Below are 21954 nucleotides of genomic sequence, written 5' to 3' on the forward strand. Positions count from 1 at the left end.
TAGGGAAAAAGTCATTCAAAACCAAGTTATGACATTACATTCACTCATTCATTGCCACACCCATTTGGGGAGTGATTCCAAACAAAACAATAGGGCACTTAGCTCTGGGTTTGAATGCTGGCCACCTGCCTGCGCACTCCAGGCCCGGTCTGTATCAGAAGCGATCGATCGCTGCAAAAAGAGCAAGAATTAGGCAATGCTCCATATAGCTATGAATTACAGTGACACAGCAATCCTTCACACATGCATGCTCATTGTCCCATTCTCCAGAACATGGAGGTTAGTGTGTGAGCCACGCGGGGCCCCCGCCGTGTCTTTGTCCCTCGACCCTCACACCAGAACAGCGCTCATAAGGCTGAAACGTCCTCACGCCTCAACTAGTACTGTTTTGAGCCGGCAGTATTTCCAGATCGTCAATCCGTGCGTTTAAAAGAACCGCACGTGGTTAAAGATGCTCCAGCATTGTTTTTGGGTTCTGGGCGTGACATGCGGGAGCCGCACATGGCCTACGAAGATTAACCGCAAGCGCTGTTAATTCACCACACTTGCATGGGTTAATGTGAAACTCGAAAGTTAACGTTGCCTCCTGGATTAAACGCCATCCAGTGCAACTGTGCACAGTACTTAACTTAGCCGTGCGCAGGGGGGCTTAAGAGTGTGGGCGTTACCCCCCTGTGCGTGATTCCCCTTTAACTCGTCTCTCCCCCAGCTCGGCATGCATGCGCCACTTATCTGAGTGTCTCGAGGGGCCAGGTTGAATGATCCGTGGGGCGTGGCCCCTCGCGTAGTCCCCTCAGGCTGGAGCTCCGGAAGATGCGACCGCCCACGATGAAGTTCTGAGCACAAGCCCCGTGCTCGGGGCTTCGCGCATGCGCGCTGGCTCGCCACACCCCATGTGGCCTGTGAAGTGTAGTTCTTGCCGCCGGGTGTGCTGGGAAATGTGGTCCTGGAAGGTTTCTTCCTATGGAAAGGATGAAGAAGCCTTCTATAGGGCAAAACACTAGTCCCACGCACGCTGGGTAGTCTGTACTTCTGCCTGGCACCTCTGGTACCCTGACATTCATAGTGACCAAAGGGTGTTCTAAAGGCTGTTTTCCATTCGTCTCCTTCCCGGACGCGGATCAAATGATAGGCACCCCGGAGATCCAACTTCGTGAAGACTATGGCACCTCTCACAGCTTCCAAGATATCCGAGATCAGGGGTAGTGGGTACCGATCTTTGAGGGTGCATTGATTTAAGCCACAATAGTCGAGGCAAGGTCTGAGTTCCTTAGTGTCCTTCTTGGGAACAAAGAACAATGAAGCACCCGCTGGAGATTTTGAAGGTCTTATAGTGCCGTTTTCAAGGTTGGTATCCAGGTATTCTCTGCGGGCCTTTTTGTCAGGTTCAGAAAGAATGAACATTCTGCCAAAAGGAATCACTGCTGAGGGATCTGTATCTATGGCACAGTCTTCAGGTCTGTGAGGGGGTAAGGCCTGGACTATGGCAGTTGAAAATACATCAGCATATCCCTGATAGGCCTCTGGGACTTGTATAATATTAGAAACCATGAGTGATGTTTTCAGGTCTCTTGGTGGTTCTTTAAGGGGTGTGGAGGAGGTATCCAGGATTAGACAGTAGGACATACAAAACTCAGAGCCTAGGAATAGTGATCCTGCTGTCCAATTGATATACGGATTGTGCTTCTGTAACCAGGGCATACCCAATACCATGGGGTAATGGGCTGACTTGATGTTGTCGAATGTAATCCGCTCTTGGTGATGGTTTATGGAAAGTTGGATCTCTTTTGCCTGCAGGCTTATGGGTCCTGAAGAGAGGGGTCTTCCGTTATTTGCTTCCACCGGCTGCATGGTGCTTCGTGTCTCGTACGGAATATGATGACTAACAGCCCAGTCTTGATCAATGAAAATTCCCATAGCTCCGCAGTCCACCAAGGCCAGAATGGGATAGGTCTTATTCTTGGAGGGCGACAGGAAGGCTTGTAGAATCACCAAATAGTTTTGTCCAGGAGAGTTCAAGGATGGAATTGATGTGGAGCAAACATCTCTCTCCCGAAGCTCTGCTCCATCTAGGATCGGGAGCTGGCGTTTCCCGAATGCCGAGGAGGGGCCAGAGGACACTCCCTAACCAGTTGTTTGTCTGAGGCACAATACATGCATACCCCGTATGAATCCTTCTCATTCTTTCTTGCGGGGAAATAGGTCCACGGAAGGCTCCTATCTGCATGGGTTCTGGTTTAGAGATTGAGTCTGGGTTAGTGTCCGCCTTGGTGGTACTCTCAAAGGACGGCTTCGGAGGATTAACTTTGGATTCCTTCTTTTCTGCCTTTCTTTCCTGGATACGAAAATCTATTTGCATGGAAAGGTCCATTAGTGCCTGGAATGAGTTTGGACAAGCCACTCTGGCCAACTCATCCTTAATCTTCTCATTCAGTCCTCTCCTGAAAAGGGTAAAACTCGCCTCCGGGGACCAATCAGTTTCCTTGACTAACTGCTTGAATCGGGTAACATAGTTGAGCATATCCTGGGATCCTTGCTGAAAGTCTAACAGGCGTTCCTGGGTACTATAGACCTGTTCTGGACGGTCAAACATGGTCTTAAGGGCCTGTATGAAGCCATCATAGTCATCTAGAAGAACATTGCCAGAATTAACGAGGGGCGTAGCCCATGATAAGGCGTTTCCTGAAAGGTGGGAAATTATGAAGCCGACTTTAGCCCTGGGAGTTGAAAAGTAGTAGGGCTTAAAAGTAAAGAGAACCAAACATGAATCCAGGAATCCTTGAAGGGTTTTTCGTGAGCCATCATATTTGTCCACTATACCGCCCAGAAATACACTTTCTTTTGTGGCAGAATCGCGGGATAGAACTAGTTGTTTGAGAGCAGCGTTTTCCGCCTTTAGATTCTGCACCTCGGTTGATAGCTCTTGCATGGCACGCATTAGGCCCTGGACGGCCGCTTCCATGTCCATATCTAGTTTGGTCGGGTGGCGTCTCAAACTGTCAAGGAGTTCCCCCCTTCTCACCTGAGTTCGATCTTTACTGGATTTCTTGATTGATGTCTTCTTGCGTACTGCTCGAGTCTTGAATAAGGCTGCACGAGTCTCTTCCGACTCCAGCGTGCGTTCAAGTACCGGGAAGCAAGGGTCCAGGAATCCAAGAAATAACAGGGTGCGCAACTAGCACACGAGTCTAGGAATCAAGAAATGGAGGAAGGGACTAGAATAGAGTTAGGGTGGAAGAAGCAAGGGAATAATACCGCAAGCTACGCAGCACACGTCTGGTCGCTACTTCGCAATAGCATTGAGACGCGCAGGCCCGCGGGGGCGTGGCATATTTATGGAACGTACAACGTGTGCCTTGAAGGCTGGTGCGAGGCGTGTCACATGATACGGCCATGTTGGGAGAAACAATGAATGCAAACCCCGCCGTGACAAGGACCAGGAAGTCCAGAAGGGGCGCGTTCTGTGGGTCATGACAGCAGGATTCTCTTACTCCAACACCAATCAATAAGGACAAGTCAATGGTCCGTTTAATGACAAGTACAAAAAACAGGGAAACAAATGGAAATCAACAGTGATGCGATTGCCCGTCTCGCTTGAACCTGCAAATTCTTCATTCAGACAGTAATTTCTATAACAGATTTCTGTCATCTTTGACGTGTTACACTCGTAAGTTTGTCATGCAATTCTATTGGTTGGAAAAGGTAACTTAAGTATAGGTGCTATATCTGTATATGGTAACAGAGTGTGGGGATTGGATAACTGTTATTGGGTGGGTGTCTACGCCCATCCTTCTACATCACACGTGATAGACATCACTAAAAGTATGACGTCTCATTGGTTCTACTAGCTATAGGACCCTAGATTATTTGGTCCATTGCGATTGGGTGGGTTACACCCCTAGGCATAAATCTCCACTTTAATTAGCAGCATGCAGAATGGAGACCCAGATGCGGTGTGCCCCAAGATTCACCCTGCCTCCCTTCCATCAATCAGCACTTTAGGGCTATGTGTCAATTAGTTGGCAGAGGATGGCCTCGAAACTGTAGCTTCTTATCAGGAGAAGTTATGGCATCCTGTGGGTTTGGATGACATCAGTGGGTACCTCTTTGTGCTTGGTTGGTCACGTGTCAGTTCACCGTGAATCTGCTTAATTTTCCCTCTATCTGTGTATTTGATTCTTCTTTTAGCCGTGCCACCTGCCTGGGCCTCCTTATCTTGACCTTCAGTGGCTGGCTGCTATGCTCTTAAGTTTCGTTTCTTACGAGTTGCCGCTCTCCTCCCTTCCTGGAGTTGACCTTGAATTCCCAGGCATGAGCTGCTTCTTCCTGATTTTCGATTCCGCTCTTTCGTCTGGCTTTGTGCTGGTATTTGAATCCTGGCCTTTTTGTCCTCTGCCATCCTGGGCTTGATTCTGCTTATGTAAAATTGAGTCGCACTAGTATAGTGTGCTTCTTGAGGTAGATATATATAGTTGGCGCTTGCCGCTCTATTCTTCTACTAAGCTTAGCAAGCTGTACTGTTTTCTTGGCTTCTTGCATTCCAAGCCTATTTACAGGCGTTTAGCTAGTTGCATATTTCATCCTTCTTTCATGGTTACGTTCTTTGTGTTGCAACATTGTTTCAATATCGTCTCTTCTTCTATGTCCATTACATCCTTATTCATATCATTTCATCCTTATGTGTCATCTTTTGGATTGTCATTTCGTTCATCTGAACGTTTGTCTGGGCCTTTTTGTCGTCACCATTTTGCCTTCAATTAGGGCCCTTTGGGTCTCTTCAGGGACAGTTTGTAAGTAATCTTCATTTCGCGTCAGCTGCTGGTACGGTTGTCTCAATGGGTACCGTGCAGCCCATGGTTGTATGGTTATTGGCGCTTCAATAGGTATTGCTCTTCTGATGGATACTGGACAGGGCCCCAATGTGGCTCTCTGTTGGTTTATTTGCTCCTTATACGTCACATATCTTGGTGAGTATGCTCTTGGTATCTCAAAATGGGGGGCTGGAGTGCAGGCCGTATCTGGGACCTCCTGTACAACTGTTTACCAACAATTTTATTGCCTGCAAAGTATGCTGGTACTACCTCACCTGGAAGTACTGGTGCTGGTAATTCCGACAAAGTAAATACTGTCAAACTTAACTGGTAGTACCGACACAATGTTATCAGCGGCACATCACGAGGATGGGTTTGCCAGTAATAGTAGCAGAAATTTGCTGGTAATACTGGCAAAACTAAACCAAAGATACCATCACCACAGAGCAGCCGGTAAATGGACATAGGTAAGGGAAGCAAGGCCACACGTGCACCCAATCCACCCAGGTGTACCCTATACACACAGAAACTGTACTTAAGGGCCACATCTTCCCCAAGGAAACATTGCAACACAACCATGCTGCCATTCATTGACGCTACTATGGACTTGGAGGTGCTCCATGCTGATGTCCATCTGCTGGTGCTCAAGCAGCAGTGGTGACAGGAGGCCATGGATAGAAGGAGGAGGAGGAGTATGAGGAGGAGGAAGATTGGGATACAGGTGATGCAGGTGGCGAGGCAGAGGTGTGACATGATCCCTCACACAAGGGCCACATCCTGGGCCCTCACATACAGCCAGATACTTACCCTGTACTGAGGACATTGGGAGCAGGAACGTCATCACGACAGCCATACACCTGCTGCTGAAACTGGTGTTAGTCCTGCACTTCCTGTCCAGTGGCATGTTCCAGCACTACGTGGCTCAGATGCATGGCATTTCGCAGCATGCCTTCTCCGGAATGCTGGTGCAGATACTGGAGGGCCTCCTGCGCTATCTGGGCCAGCACATCTTCCTCCAAACCGCCCAGGCACAGTTACACGCCACCAAGGGCCACTTCTCTGTGATTGCAGTCATGTCCAATGTACTGGCAGCAATGGATTGCACGCATGTAGAGCTGTTCCCCCCCCCCTCACCTATGAGGAGGTCTACAGGAACCGAAAGCCAACCTGACCATTACACACTACTGTCCTCGGTTTCCAGGATCAACCCACGACTTCTTGGTACAGCTGAACAGCACCCTGCCGATTTACAGGGCGCGTCAAAGAGGACAAAAGACCTGGATGTTGGGGATGTTGGGTGAATGCATGAACATTTACACCTACATTGCCTCATGGGTCACAGGCAATTAATGTTAGCAATGCAACACTTGGTAGACTTTTGAACATTAGCCTGCGCCAGACCCAGACAGGACTGTCTGCAATTCCACACTTCCGCACTAAGTCAGAATCGTGACCTTTGGCATGCCCAGACCGATACTAGATTGTGAATGTTAGCAATGCCGAGCTTAGAATTGTAAACAGTATCCTGCGTCACTTCTAGATAGGATTACGAATGTTAGCAATGCTGCACTTGGTGGATTTGTGAACATTGGCCTGCGCCAAACCGAGATTGGGATTCTGAATGTTAGCAATGCCACTTCTGCATTTAGTTAGAATTTGAACATGTCCCACACTTGGGTGGAGCTGTGAACATTAGCCTGAATCGCATCTGGATAGAAATGCGAATATAAATGTTAACATGCCCCACACGTTCCTTTGTATCACTATGTACCTTGCTTTCCTGTTTCCCATGCTGTTGCTATATATCTGTATCCCCCCTCCTGTCGCTGTAAGCCCAGCCCCATGTCTCTGTGTCAGTGTGTCGCCCTGTTCCCTGCCATCTTGTTCACATGCCTGGTCTCGGGCGCCTTAAAGATAACCATCATATCATATCACTACGCTTACGCTCTACAATACACCATCATTCAACTAGAACAAAGCCATACCCCTGATTAATTCGGCCTAGTTGTTCACATGTAAATACCACCCCATCAACACCTCATCACCCTAATAAAATGCAGCTAGCACATAGCTGCTCACATATGCGTCCTTCAAGCCTAACGCAGCCAGAGCCCACTCTGGGTGTCCACCCACCAGACTGCACACATCCAACAGATTTTTTCAGCACCACACCTAATGCCAGGATGCAGATACCATCCGGCAATTAATTACATCAGCTGCACACATACCTGGTGCACCCACGCACCCTACGCCACTATCTCTCTCTCCTGACCAAAACTACGGTTCAATTTACCAGCACTTTGAGGTCATACCAATGATATATAGAGCGCCATAAATGCCATGTGACATAACATAACAGGCATAGGGAGTGGTGGGGGACTATGTCACAAATGCATGTCCAGCAAACACCCTGCACATGCAGGACCAACTAGCACACACCTCAAGTGGCAGGCCACAACACACAGGAGTAGCAGATGACTGGAGATGTAGCAGTCACTGACCAGGTCATTTCAAACCCAAAAGGACATCCATATGTAATTCACTACAGGTAACAGAATGCAACCCCCCATGCCAGTGAATATGTAGACTAGGCCAGCTAGGGTCTTGAGATGTATGACCTGGTGAGACATGTGACATGCATGCACAGACTGACCGTTGAGTTTCCGCTGTCATAGGCAACACCACTGCCGAGCATCATTACTCACACAAGTGTCCTTACCCCTTGCAGGTGACTCAGGATACCCGCTGCTTCCATGGATGATGACCCCTCTGAGGAATCCCCAGACACGGAAGAAAATGGCATACAAAAGGACGTATGTAAGGACCAAGGATACCATCGAGTGGACCTTCGGTCTCTTGAAAGGACGTTTCATGAGCCTACACTGGTCTGGGGGTGCGCTCATGTACTGGCCAGAAAAGGTGCTGCAGATAGTCCTGGCCTGTGGAATTTTGCATAATATCTTCGTCAGATGCAACATACCCCCGCCCCAGATCTGGACATTCCTCTACCAGAGGATGATACTGATGATGCTGATAATGCAGCACCAGCCGGGCCCATGCACATGTGCATGGAGGCCAGGGATGGGCGGATGGCCTGCCAAGAACTCATAGAGATTTCTTTCTGAGTACCCCTTTCACTCTGCACTTCCCTTGCACCTTACTGCATATAATGCACACACACACAATAAATACTTGTACCAAAATAAGGAATGTTGACGCATTGCTTCTAGTGAAAACTAATGTATTGCAAAATCCAACATCCTTTTCCCACTTCCACTCCCCAAACATCCCCCCATGCACACCCCTCCCCAAATACCCCCTTTCTCCCCACATATCCCCCTCTCCCACACACTCCGCTCCCCCACAAACACTCATCCCCCAACACCCCAAATACACTCCTCCCCACATACCACCCTCCCCCACAGCCCTGTCCCCCAAAACCCACAACAACCCCTTCCCACACACCCCCTCCACAAACACCTCATAGTCACAAAGTGAATTAAAGTGTTACGCCAAGTGTCACTTGTGCTGCCTCTTCGTCATGGGGCTCTTGGCTGGCCCAGGTGTCGACAGAAGCCGCAGTGAGCAGGGCCTTGGGCTGCCTTGCTGCAAGCTCCCGGGGGTAGTGGTGGACAATGATGGGTCACACCCCTGGGCCCACAAGTGCACAAGAGTAACTTGCAGGTTGTGCGAGAGGGACTCAGACATAGCTGAGATCCCCTAATTTCCCTAACGGACCCTTTGGGTGAGGATGAGTAGCTGCAGTGGTACGGCCTTGTGCCCATGCACTCCTGCTGGTGCAGGCCTGATTGCACTCATGCAGCAGCCTCAACTCAGTGAGCTGCTGCTGGACAAGTGTGGTCATTGCCCCATGCCTATCTTCCATTGCACATAGTTGCACTTCCATGTCCCGGATGCTGAGCATGGGTAGAGGAGGGGGGCTGTGCTGCTGGGCTGGAAAATGAGGTCAGGTAGGGGATGTGGTCATCTTATTCCTCCTCCTCTGTGCTGTACCTGCTATGATGGCCTGGTGGCTAGTGTGCCCATAGTGGTGTGGGGGCACAGGAGGGATGGTGGAGCCACTGACCAGAGGTGTGGTGCTGGCACTGCTGGCGGCGGTGCTGCTGGCACAGGTGGCAGTGATGCTGGCACTGGAGGCAGTGGTGATGGTGTTGATGCAGGAGGTGGCGGTGGTTCTGGTGGAGCAGGAGGTGGTGGTGTGGCCTTTGCAGGTCTGCCTGCACGTGCGGGGCCTGATGTTTATGGTGGAGGCATGTCGCTGTCAGGTGATGTGCCTGTTGGGGTGAGATGAGTATGCAGTTTGCCTTCTCTGCGTCACATCTGCGGGCTTGCATTACACTTGTGCTACATTGTGTGTGTCCTGCTCTTGTCATGCTGTATCTTTGGTCTGTTTGCTCTGATGTGTGCTTCTACATGTGGGTGGTGAGACGGCACATTGACTGTTAGTCTGATAAGGTGGCTTGTTTTGTGTGTGGTGGGCCTATTCTCCCTTGGCACACATGGGTAGTTGCAGTCCATGTGTGGGGCTGTGCATTTGTCTACGGTGCTTGTACATTGCTACATCTGCCTGTATCCACTGGCATGTGTGTGTGATTGGGCCATTTGCTGTGAATGACACATGTTGGACCTGTTCCTTGCCCATTTGGTGTTTCTCTGCATGGGGATGCATGTATTTGGACTCAACATTTGCATTTACATGCTGTTTGTTGTACTTACCACCATCGCCGTGGGTCACAACTACTGCCTCTGTTGTCCCGACTCCCTCTATGCCAACCATGCACATGATGGAGCCGCACGTCTTCTTGCAGGGCATGAATGCCAGGGGTGCCAGCATCCCTCTTCCTGTGGCAGCAGATTCCCTCTTGTGAGTGGTCAGGAGGTTTTGGACCCTCAGCCACAAGTCATCCCAAACTTTGAGGCAGTGCCATGGTGTGCGTGGGACAGTCCCAACGGCTGTGACCTTGTCTGCAATCTCCTGCCAGATGGCCGTCTTCCTCCTCTGGCTGGTCTTCCAGTTACCAGCCCCAAGGAGGGCCTCTGCGTGCAGCACCACCGTGTCTGCAAGTGCAGCCAGCTCTGGCTCCATGAACTTCAGCTTCCTCAGCCGGACGTCTGGTACTCAGTATTTCCTGCTGCCAGGCATGTTTTGGCATCCAGTCTTGGTAGATGGCAGCAGGAAGTGAGGGATTTAAAGTGGATTGTGTTTTTAAAATGGCACCTGCAAGCTTCCCATTCCTGCGATGATGCTATTTCCAGCGCCGGTCATTCCTGCCTGCACTAGTTATTACCCACGCCGGTGATTCTGGAAGTTTGGGTGCCTGTAACACTATTTCTGGCAGATTTCTGCCAGAAACACCAGTGATTTGCTGTGGATGCCAGTAATTCCGTTGCGCTGGCATTACCGTTTCTGGCAGGGGTGTGTGCGTGTGCCCCAAGACCCGTAATGTGCCGGTTATTCCAGCAGTTGGCCTGCCAGAAATGGTAATACTCGCTCAACGGAATGATTGGCATTTTAACTGAACATGTGTAATGAAGGCCAACGTGTTCATCTGCTCCTGCTCTGCTCCCTTTTCTTAACTACTTCTCACCACTTCCTGCCCCATTCCCTTCCTCTCAGATATCTGCTTCACCTTCTTTGCCCTTTTGGGACCCACCCTCCTTAAAGTCAATAGCCTCCATCAGTCTCCTGGTACTTCTTCTTCTTCACCCTTTTGGTAACTGCCGCCTCACAATTAGTCTTGTCTTATATTTTTCCAGCTTGTTTACCCCATTGGTCTCCTGTCACTTTAAATTCAATCCACTGTAAACTTTCCCTAACTCTTCCAATTTGTTCACCCATTTGGGCACATCCTTCAGCCTCCCAGTCTTCCGCTACTGAGCCCTTCTGATTTTTGCCCTTCTCTCTATCATATTCACAACTATCTCTCGCCTGAAATGAACTACTCATTTTCCAAACTGCAACTCTTTGTTTGCTTTTCTTCTCCTCCTTTCTCTCCTGTGATTCACCTCTCTCTATTTCCCGATGTTCACTGACTTTGGTACTTCTTCTCCTTTTCTTTTCTTTTTCCACTAATCCTTCCAACTTCAGGGCTTCAGTTTCTCCCTCCAGCTACTTCTCCAAACAAACACGCTTCTAGAATAAGTGTTTGAGCGTATTTATCGCTCTCACACCACTTCTACTGGGCTACGCATCTTACCAGAGTCTGCATCTGTGTGGGAAAATTGGTGTCGGACTGTGGTTGGCTATGCCAAACTGGATCACCTGAGTTTGGCTTGCTGACATAAGGCTCGACCAACCCTTCAAGAGATCGGCCCTCCATCTTGAAATTAATTTCGCCTCTTTAGGGTGGCCATAGCTCTCCTTGAGTGTCTTGGAATATGTGTGTGAGGTCTGAGACATCCTGTTGTAAAGGTGAGCTGGGAGAAGGCCTTGAATGGCCACACGCAAGGAGGGTAACTTGCCTGCAAATTCTGGGGTTCTACTATCACATCAGATAACTGTTGATTCAAGTTTCTTTCTCCAAGAAAGCTGTTTTACCTTTTTTTCTTCCAATGACCTTTCCCTGGTTTAGGCAGTGCTAGTTGTTGTCTGATTCACTTACTGCCTCCTCTTTGCTTTGACAATACTGGTTACAGTTTTGTTCTAATACTGCATTCTTTTTTACTTTGCCAATGGTGGTCTCTCTGGGTTTAATACTGCCCCTCCTTCATTGGGCAATGGTAATTACAGCCGTCTTTAAATATCACTCTTTCTTTGCTTGGATAGTGTTAGTTATAATTTAAAAGGTCTATTTGCAGCTAGCGATTTACTACGGAGCGCCCCAGGGTCACCTGTCCAAGGCCAACTCACCAGTATCTCACTGCATGTCCGCGTCTCCCACTGCTGCTGCCACTTCTTTCCTCACTAGACTCGGAGTGTCTGACAGCTCCAGTTGTAGTTCCATGCCTCACGCCTTCCCCGACAGGAGCTCATGTTGCTACTTTCATATCTCGGTGCTCGCCAGCCACCAGAGACAGACATAATGTGCAGAGAGTTCCACTCTCCCACTGGGTAACCTGCAACAACAGCGCTTCCTGCTGCGCAAGCTCTGCAGTTTGGGCTTCTCCTGCTCAGGACTCTCTCATCACCATTAACCGCCAAAGATACGGCCTTGGTCCCAGCATCTTAATGCTGCCCCTGCTGCATACACAGCCACGGATAACTTCTTATGCTGCTACTACTGCAACTCTCTCGCATCTGCACCTGAGGGGGATTTAAATGGTCAAAATTCCCACTTAGGTGTAGATTGTTAGGAACACTAGACTGCATATTGGAATTCTGTGCCTCTGAGCTCCTTTTCCACATCCACTACCTATGGCATTATGGGGCTTGAAGTCCCCAACATTCTTATTCTTCGTTTTATCATATATTTCGTTTTTGCAATAGTCATTAAGACCATCGGGTCACTAGGGAAGTTGTTTAGAGGATTCTCCCAATTCTCCTCAGCTGAATGCCCTCCCATGGGATCCTCCTGCAGAACACCGCCACCAGAGCCAGGATCAGGAAAGGTCTGCCTTTCCCTGGCCACATGTGAAGGGTCCCAGGCCAAGGTCGGTGGGATGATCACCTGTGATTCATCAAAGCTCCCATTTCACTGAGAGAAAGAAGAGGACGTATGGAGAAGAAAAGAACCCACAAGAGAAAGAGGAACAAAGGGCTTCCTTACAAGTTAGGCGATGTGGTAAAAAAACAGTGGTAATGCAGTGGTACATGTTACCACTACATTACTGTTGCATCACCACACTGACGAACTGTAGGTTTGGAGGTAAGGCAGAGGAAACACCTAGAGCAGAGTGCTGGGGGTAATTCCTCTGCCTTGCCACCCGAAAACATCCAAATCGGTTGTATTACCATTGGTGGTAATACTGCTGAAATCCCCATGGAGTCCTACAGACTCCAATTAATGGGGACTAACACCACCTACCAGCAGTTGTAATCCGGTGTTAATATGCTGTGCGAATTGCTGCTCATGATAATATCGGGAGACCAAGTGGTGGGAACGGTAATACCATTTGGTGTTATCTCGGTATTACCACAGAGATACCAGCAAACTCCTAATGAGGCTGTAAGACTTGCGCAGGGGAACAGCTATGTCAATCCAAAAAGAGGAAGAGCCTAGGTAAATGAAGGAAGAGGCCGCAATTTTCAAAAGGGCCCACACGCCGACTCCAGAGAGCAACAAAGGGAAAACGCAGAGCGTCCTGCAGTCATGAGAGACCGAGAGGTGATAGGCATGCTTCGGTATCAAGAAAGTCAGACAAACTGAAGCTGGATGCCTGGCATCCCGAAGCCGAGAAAGAGAAAGAAGCTGAGTCTGGTGGCGTGACCACGGGAGGTTCGTGGTGGACCAAGGGTCATTGTAACAATGCCAAAACCATTCTGCCAAAGAAGACTCGGGACAAGCCGGTACCCAAGATACAGGATCTCCATCGAAGATGAACAGAGGGAGGAAAAGCTGGCAAAAGAACACAAGACCCCAGGTTAGGAGGAAAAGAAGCAGATCCTCAAAGAAATAGGGATAACAGGAGACCTGGGCGAGTGAATGAAAGCCATTAGTGGAATGCTCATACTTGCCACAGTCAAGAGAAAGAAAACATAACAAGAGTGAATGAGAATCACTCGTCTCACTCAAGAGCGAAATGTTGTACAGTCAGTACAAAGAGAAGTGAAAGATAAATATTCTGTGAATGACGCAGTTCATAATACTGAATTCCAAGAAGGTCTAAGGGAAATAAAAGAGCAGATTATAAAAGAGAAACCTGAGAACAAGCTGGACTTTGTAAAAACAATATCCAGACAAAGAGCAAAGGGAAAACAAAGACTAAAAACTATTCAGGAAAATAAGAAATAGCCTATAACGAATAGGCATTTGTTGGATAGGTTTACTAGGGGAGAGGAACAGGATCACCCCTTATAGAAGAAAACAAGAGAAGAAACAAAAGTCCAAGACAATAATACATGAACCATGCAAACCCATAAAAAATGATCACTCGGGACTCTAAAGATCATCCATTGAAAAGTTGCTGAGAAATAAGTCAACAAACCTCAGGAGATGGGAGACATTCTCCTGACTGAGTTGTTAAAAATGGTGGTAGGGTCAGATAGATTAGAGTCAGATGGTAGACAGTTTCATTTATAGGCATTCACTGATGACTGACGAGAACCTTAACTAGTTTTGCTAGGTAGGGATACCTTCAGAATAGGGAAAGATAGACTTTATTCAATTTCTTTAGTAAACATACCAGTGAAATATCTAATCAGAGTCTGTGTCCTTCTGACCTACTTCACTCCCAATGCCCATTGTCCTCTGGCTTGGGGAGGCTCCCTTGGTTACCCCACTAGATGACCACACAACCAGACTGGGGAACTCTTCACAATATCCGAAGGGACAATAGAGCCTTCTGTGTGATCCCATTCCCACCTAACCCACAAGACCGGCCTATTCTTTGTAAGTGTAAACAAACATCTGGGTCTTCCCCTAATGTATCACATGCAACCTGGTTGAGTGCAAGCTAGGGGATTCAATTACTTTTTGCTGATCTGTTTTTCCCTGGGGAAAACAGGGAAAACAAGGATTTTACATCCTTTAAGCAATGATTTCTGTCTTTTAGCAAGGGTCCACAGGACACTTCTCTCTCCTATGTATGTCCAAATTCAGCACTCAGGTAGGCAGCTGATGCTGTTTATGCGCTGACACTTGATCTGATGTGACCTCTGAACTCAGCTCTGTATATAAGAAACCCATCACTCTGTCTGTTTGGTCCACAATAGATGTCACTGCACATTCCCGAACCTTTTGTGATGGGAAAGGTCCTCAAACTCCTTCACCCTGAATTCAACAGTGTTGATCCTCTCCTCTTGGACACTCCCGACACCACACAGACAGTGGAATTAATGTGAGAATTCATAGATTCCAATTTATCATCCATGGCAGTGACTATAAGCTCTGTACTTTTGGTGGTCATCTGAAGTTCTTGAACGTGTTCCATCAGAAGAGTCTCTTCTTGATTCGGGCAGTTGATTACTGAACCAAAGTCATGGCAGCTCGCTTGGACAAATCCCTTGCTGTAGAGGGGTTGCTAGAGCTTGTGTTTAGCATCTTTAGAATGCATGTTCAAAGAGGTTGAATGTGTGAAGGCTGACTCCAATAATCAAATAACAAGAATGTTGCAAGGTATCCCACCAGTTTATGGGAGCAGAAGTGCCTCTGCCCTCTGGATTGCTTCAGCCCCTCATCAGCTGAAATGCTCACATGCATTCAGCTCAACTCAGATGCAGCAATGCCATCTTGATCTACTCTGAAATCAAGCAGGGGATTGCTAGCCACAGAGTCTCCACAGCCACTGGTTCTTACCTTGGCCTACTGAAGTTCCACCAAAGGAGTGCCACCATCAAATTCAGCAGTTGCTATGTCACAACCCGCCCCCGTGTTCAGCCCAGTTAGCAGGACCTACTCCAGAGATCAGCAGACTGTGGCCTTCTTGTAGCTCAGTATTCTCTGAATATCTTTCTTATTTCGAAAGGCAATATGTATTCTCCCTTATGACCTGTTTTGTTCATTGATACCTATGCAAAGCTGTTTGGCAAAATGATCTATACAAAACGAATGCACTGGATCACTAATAACAAGGTGCTGATCATAGCTCAATATGCATTTAGAGAAGACTTGGGCACCATGGAACAGGCACCCAGCCTCTGGTTGATCCCAGAAACATTTGTTTTTTTGATTTTTCGGATCTGTACACTGCTTTTGATAGTGGTAACTGGCCAAAACTCTAGTGCTTTCTTTACATTTTCAATATGTCCCGATCTTCTGTCCATTTCAGTTTCAGTACATAAGAGGATATCAGCAGTCATGCGTTATGGACACCATGGAGAATGCTGCAAGTGTTTTCTGCATATCAGAGGATTAAGATAGGAATATGTTCTTGCTACCTCAGTGGTTATTCTACATACTACCTGCTTGTCTGTATAACTTGAATGTGAGAAATGTGATACCCGAAATCCTGGTGCCCATTGACTGCCCATTTTGTTACATACAGATATTGCTATTCATTTGGCCAGGAACCCAAGATCAATCTGGTACTCTGAATATAGGAATGACAGGGGTCTTAGCATAAATGCCACAAAGTCCCAAAGTCCCAAAGTCCCAGGTGATGTGCTTAGGCTAGAATTGAAGTACTTCACTCATATTTGATAGCAGGAAACAAATCTTGAACAAGGTGAGAAGTGAATTATCTGAGCATAGGAATTTGAACATTAAAGTTAACAGTTTGTTTATATTGGCAAATGTTCTTCCCTTCTGTGCCAATATAATAGGGCAGTCTTATGCTTTGCACAGCAATTCAGAGGGCAGCTAGTTGTAACCTTGTTGAAAGTTTACCCAGCGAAATCAGTTGCTGTAGCTCCTCAAGTTGCAGACCGTTGAGGTTTGCCATCAGATGAGGCTAAACCAATAGCAGAAAGTATCCTTTTTGTGGCGCCTCCTTGGTCATGTCAATCTAATGCCACAAGATCCCATTACCACCATTGAGGTAGACACCCTGTGCAGTGCCGCCAACCAATGAGAATGCTCAGAACACAGGCTTTATTCACTAAGGAAAGACCCCGTTCTGAGCATTTTCATTGGTGTCGGGGGCTTCACTTCCCTTACCCGCCCCCCTTTACCTTAGCAGCCATGTAGCTCCCTTCACGGGTGCTAATGTTTTTTTTTCTGTTTCTTTTGGGAACAAAATAAAGAAATGTACCTGTCATCCAGGCAGTTCACCCTTCCAATGTTGACTGTATCAGTCATCAACATTGAAAGCACTTTGCTTGGGCCTTTAACAAGGGCAGCGGGCCGGTATCGACAGGTCAGCCAACTTCCTTGTGTAATATCACCTCATTCAATACCTGGAACATGTTCACATTATTATCTATTCAAAATGAAGTGAAAACACCTTGTTAAAGCCTAAAGGAACAATTAGACATTGCCTACGACTTGAGGGTGGCATGAGATATAAAAAATAAATCAGTATTCACCACAATCCTACTTCCAAATGATCATATTGTTACCTTATGTACTACAGGAACTTGAAGACAAGAATATACTAAACTTAACTTATCAACCTCAGCAAAAACAACAATATTGTCATTATCATTAATGAAGCAGATAATGTTGGGAATGTACGGGTAGATCAGACTATGGGGGTCATTATGAGTTGGGCGGTAAGGGATTACCGGCACTGGTAAGGAGACTGGTGCCGGTAATCCCTTACCACCCAATTCCGAGGTCCCTTAGCGGGAACCGTAAGGAACGTGTGGTCTGACCACATGTCCCTTATGGGTCCCGCTAAGGGACCAGGGTGCTAATAACGGGCTTGCAAGTCGCGAGCCCGTTATTAGCACCCTCCCCATTCCCATTGAGCCCTACGGGGGCTCAAATGGGAATGGGGAATGGTTTGTTCAATGGGGATTTACCGGCCCCTCCAGGGTCGGAATGCACCAGTAAGTCCCCATTGAACAAGACCAGTGCCGGACCCGGTATTGGAGGCAGCCATGGTGCAAATAGCGCCATGGCTTCCTCCAATCTTGGAATGAGGCCCTATGTTTTCCATGCTTTAAGATACTAGTGCATCTTCAGAAGCTCTGAACACAAACCCTACTCAAGAACGAATGAAGAGACTCCAAGATTGGTATAACACAAGGCTACTCACCAATGAGAAAAGGGATGTTCTTTTTATCAAATAGCTCGAAATTGCCACAATCTACTTTCTTGCCAAAATCCACACGATGACTGACAACTTTCCTCCTCGTTAATCGATTATTCGTGGTATTGGATCATTTATGGAACCAATTTCCCAGTATAAATACTGTCAACAGAACCCAATTGCGATCATACCGAACGATTGGATTTAAAAAAATACTGTTGTTGAACAGCTTTATTTTGGGCTTTAACCATTAAAGCAGAACACATGAAAACAGTCAGAAGAACTCATACAATATGTGCAGATTAAAATCAAGATGTGTTTGATCCAACCAACTGTTGACATAGTGCACATGGATAGTATCACAACAATGTACAATGTTGTCACTGTGTTTGTACACACCCCTAACAAATGTACAGGCTAACATTAATTTTAAAACTCTATAATCGGAGGGCGCTCCAGAGCCCAGCCATGATGGCCGCACTGACGTGAGCTTGCGGCCTGCCTGCAACAATCCGGGTATAATCCTGTGCTTTTGGAGTTGGAGAGACGCAAAACACAGTCCTTGTGTGCGTTGAAGGTCCTGAGCAACTGTTGGCAGCAAGCCCAGGTCCCAAAGATGCTAATGTGTGGTGTACTGCTCTTCATCCCTGGAGGGCAGCTCAGCACTAAGAAAGCGTGGCTGAAGCAGCGCCACTGCGGCCCCAGCTCATGCAGACTTCAGGTGTTGGAAAGTGAGGAACCCAGCACTGTAGGATGCAGTCCCTGGACTGGGAGGAGCTGGTGGGGCGAGTGAAGAATCTGCAAAGGACCCTGGCGGAGCAGCAGGCATGGTCAAGTTGCGTACCCTGGAGCCTGGCTGAGCGCACTGCTGACAGCAGGGCCTGAAGCCGGCACAAGAAGAAGCAACGCGTAGCACTGCGTCGCCAGAGAAGCAGGCAGGGATCCGACAAACACCTTGCTATAGAAGGTGTGCACTAAAGTGAGTGGTTCCCCATAAGGGAACTATAAGTAACGGACCGGGCGGCCCGGGACGTGGTGCCTGCGCTCGGGGTCTTGATGTGTCATACCAGGCCTGGGCCCTCTGTGGATGACAGTACTGGTGCAGAGCAAGTGGGGGCAAGTGGTGTGAGCCTCATTTTGCAGACAGCTGTAAAGCCCCTACTCAGCTAGAATTATCCCGAGGAGGCTCTCAGGCTTCCTAATTAGCTGCAAGTAATCTGCCTACATGTGCTGGGAGACCTGCTGCAATCTCTGCTGAGAAGGGAGGGCAATAGCACGCCCACCTGCGGCAAGGCCTTACTGATGGTGCTGGGTGGTGTGCTGGGTGCATTTTATTATTGTGGACGGCCACAGGCGACCTTTCTTGTGGAAGGAAGGTTGGTTCGTAATCAGGATCCCACCCTTTGCGTGCTACCGTGGGTAATGCAGACAAGCACCAGACCAAACTGCCCTACTCTAACCTCCCTCATTCTAAGCAGGTTGCCCAGGGTGGTATGGACACTGAGGTGGCAGAGGAGCTGCAAGTCATGGCTTCCTCTGAGGCGATGCAGGATATTAAGGATATGTTGGCACAGCTGCAAGCGGGCATCCATTCATTGGATGTTAAACTCAACACCCTCACCTGTAAGGTAGACCATATGCAGGTCAGGCTGAATAAACACAGGGACAAACTTGATGAAGCCGAAACTCGCCTTTCTACCATTGAATATGAAACCTCATCGACCTCCAGGTCCGGGACCATGCACCAGTGGTGCAGGTGCATGGTGTGTGTGCAGTGCTGTCTGGTTGCGAAGTGTGCTTGTCTGCGGTGTAACAGAAGGAGGTATGTTGAGACTGACTTTCCTGCTTGGTCGTTGTTTCCTGAATGTATGGGGTGTGAATGCTAGGTATGATGTCATGAATGGAATGCTAGGAAAGTGACTGGAATGTTGAGTGTGAAGGTGAATCCACCCAGGGTAGTTGGAAGATGTAGCCTGGGTGGTGGCAGCCAGTGGGCTCCCCTCTGTACTTCCCTATCTCCTTGATGCACCTGATGTACTTGATTGACGTTGTAAGCTGATTAAAGTATCCTGAAGAATACCTGCTGCCTACCTGAGTATCATTTAAGTAACCCTGACTTTAGATCATAAGTCACGTTCAAACAGAATAGGAAATCTGTAATAACTGGCTGGAAAGCAAACCTGCAGGCTTTTATAAATGTGGTTTAGTAACATACAGGGATACCAGGCTAGTATGAGAGAGAGCGGAGCAAACCTGGTTTATATGAAACAAGTACACTCTAACAGCTCCCAATCTCCTGCATTCTATGGTGTAAAGTCTCGAGGGGTTAGGGACTAAGAGGGAATCTAATTGTGGCTCCAATAATTTTTGGTTGCCATTGTTATCGGAATATTCAACCTAACAAGGTTAACCATTATCAATGTTTAGAAACAGATTATCGTTTATTTAATACAAAAAAGTTTAAAATCCATACTCAATTAAAACCATAATAAAGTGAATCGTGCTAGATAAAGTGACCAGTGCATAACACCTTATATGTGACTTAGTGTACAAATACAGTCAAATACAAAATACTAATGTCGCATACCACGTGTTGTAAGGCACAGATTCAATGTTACAGACCACAACTATCATTAGAATCAATAATGCATGTTCAAGATCTACTCATAGATAAATGTACAGGCTTGGTTTAAATAAGCCTTTTAGTTAATCATTAGCGTGATTCTCAAAACAATACCACAATCTGGTATTACTAAAAATAATAAAAACGTCTTGTTCCTCTTCACTGGTATACAGGTTATTGTGGGAACTTTTTTAGGGGTAAACAACAGTATTGATAGCCTAACTGGCCTATCCCGTGGTGACTGTTCGTGGCACTGATGAGACTCAAGATCGTTAAAAGTCTCCAAGTTGTCACAGATAGCAGCATGGAGCAGCAAATAATACAGACATCAAGGTACTCTTGATTTTGATTCCTCGATGTAGTCCTCCTCATTGGAAGGGGTCCCCTAGATCATAGAGAAGGAGAGAAAGGAACCCTATTAGTTACTATTGTTCCTTTATGTGGTCGAAAAAATACTAATTAAGAGTATAAAGTAGAGACTGATTCTTGCTGCAGGTTCTCAATGTAACTGCAGCGTTATCCTAATAAACACACATACAACTAATGTTAAAGCCCAATTAGTGATGCAGACTATTGCTTAAGTGAGTAATGTCGATGACGAAATCGATTGTGTCAATGAAACCAACACTTACTTGATGTACCCAGAAGGCTCTTGTCTCCTCACGGGTAAAGATGTAATACGGGGTATTTAGGTAATGTCACTGCAACTCTAAAAAAAAAATGATTGGAAATCAAATTTCTGACCGCGACTGGCTGTGAGAGCGGTCATATATATGGTGTAATATTAAGGCACTCACAGGCGGTACTTATATCATGTCGCACATCATACTGCACTGTGTCCCAAGTAAAGGGCTAAGTGGCGGACATGTAGGAAGAGGGTGCATGCTCGTATGGTTACTGGTATTCAAAATATACTGATCGCGGATTTCTATAAGGAGTAAACATTTTCACGTTATGTTGATCGTACTATATGGGCTTGCAAATCCCCTAGGTGATTATAATGTCTCGCCTTCTTATTGGGTACGATATGGAGCTGTAATGTTAATTGGGGCACAAGCAGTAAAGCGCATTTTGATCCCTATTGGAACAGTCGTGGTGAAGTATCAAGCTTAATGTTGATGTACCATAAATGCAGCCAAGGCAGATTGTCAGTAAGATTAAGTGTCAGAAACTTAAGATCTCAGTGTCTATAAAATATATGATCCAAAAAAAATACACTCCAATCATTTTCCTCATTTAGACCAGATTCATTACTTTTCGTTAAGAAAATAAACCATTGTTCTTGTATTGACAGTCAGGGCCATTTTAAGCACCTTTGTGGCCCTGGGCACGGACATCTTTGGGGCCCCCTCCACCAAACCAAAGGAATTAGGGGATCAAGAATACTGGCCGCGCCGCCCAACCCCCACCCGTCCTGCTCACATTTACTCCCTTTAAGTTCCCTGGCCCTCTTCATTCTTGCTCTAATCAGAATGACAAACAAGTAGCATTTGAAGACCAACATTAGCAGTCTAGAAAGGGGTTACTGTTCTAGTACATACAGGATACATTTTATCAATAACATCCAGGAAGGTAGATGTAGTGTTAATGCAGGACCATATGTAAAAGGTACATGTAACCCAAAATAGACAGAGAACTCACATTAGCTGCCTCACAGAATGCAAAAGTGCTCATTCATGGATAGAGACCACCAATTGGAAGGAAGGAGAACGCTACACATACCGTAGCATGGATAGTGGAGGCAGATTGGAAGCTACCAAGAAAGTGTCT

At 47.1% G+C, this 21954-nt stretch overlaps 1 protein-coding gene across 2 annotated transcripts in view; it reads left to right on the plus strand.

Annotated features, from left to right (window-relative positions):
• PLA2R1 (phospholipase A2 receptor 1) overlaps positions 1-21954 on the plus strand; it is a 1951179-nt gene that overhangs the window by 1605228 nt on the left and 323997 nt on the right. The gene's annotated exons all lie outside the window — the stretch shown is intronic.

The sequence above is a fragment of the Ambystoma mexicanum genome, chromosome 9 (assembly GCF_040938575.1).
Source record: "Ambystoma mexicanum isolate Mex_15411 chromosome 9, UKY_AmexF1_1, whole genome shotgun sequence".
NCBI classification, from domain to species: domain Eukaryota; kingdom Metazoa; phylum Chordata; class Amphibia; order Caudata; family Ambystomatidae; genus Ambystoma; species Ambystoma mexicanum.